Raw genomic sequence first — 661 nt, forward strand, 5'->3', positions numbered from 1 at the left:
AAAAAAATTGACAACTTTCCTCTAGTGAAGTCGGATCTCTAAAATAAAATGGCACAAAACAAAAGAAGTTTCATTCTTTTCAGACCTGCGGAGGCACTAGTGTCTAGAAAATATGAATAAAATTGGAAGTAGGTGAATACTAATGTGCTCTGATGGCATAAAAATTTCATACAACTGTTGAAAACGAGCATTCGGGGCAAACGAGGGAGTGGAAGAGAGAGGGAGAAGGTTCTGCGCCTTTATCAGTGGAATCTCACTTTAAACAAATTTACCGCACACGTGGTCGAAAAGTAACTGGCAGTTTCGAGATCTGGCATTTTACACACCCACATACTTCCCCTCTATCCTAAAAGTGACCCTTTTTGCAAAGGATAGATGCCAGTGAAGTGACTCGTAAAGTTGGAACAAATTTCAGTGGCTTAAATCTTTACAATGAATGCCTCGGAGGAAGATATATTGGTCAGCAATTTGCCGGGTCATAAGGTATTACTATTATTATTATTGGCCAAAACACATTTTCTTACCAATTAGTCGGTATCTGGAGTCGGACAAGTCAAGCGGAAAGAGGGTGTCCTTAATCCAAACCACTGAGGCAGCTGGTGTAGCTGATACCTCACATTGAAGGTGTGTCGAATCGCCAACTTGACCGATCGTGGTTGTT

The sequence above is a fragment of the Echinococcus granulosus genome (assembly GCF_000524195.1).
Source record: "Echinococcus granulosus chromosome Unknown EG_S00083, whole genome shotgun sequence".
Taxonomy (NCBI): domain Eukaryota; kingdom Metazoa; phylum Platyhelminthes; class Cestoda; order Cyclophyllidea; family Taeniidae; genus Echinococcus; species Echinococcus granulosus.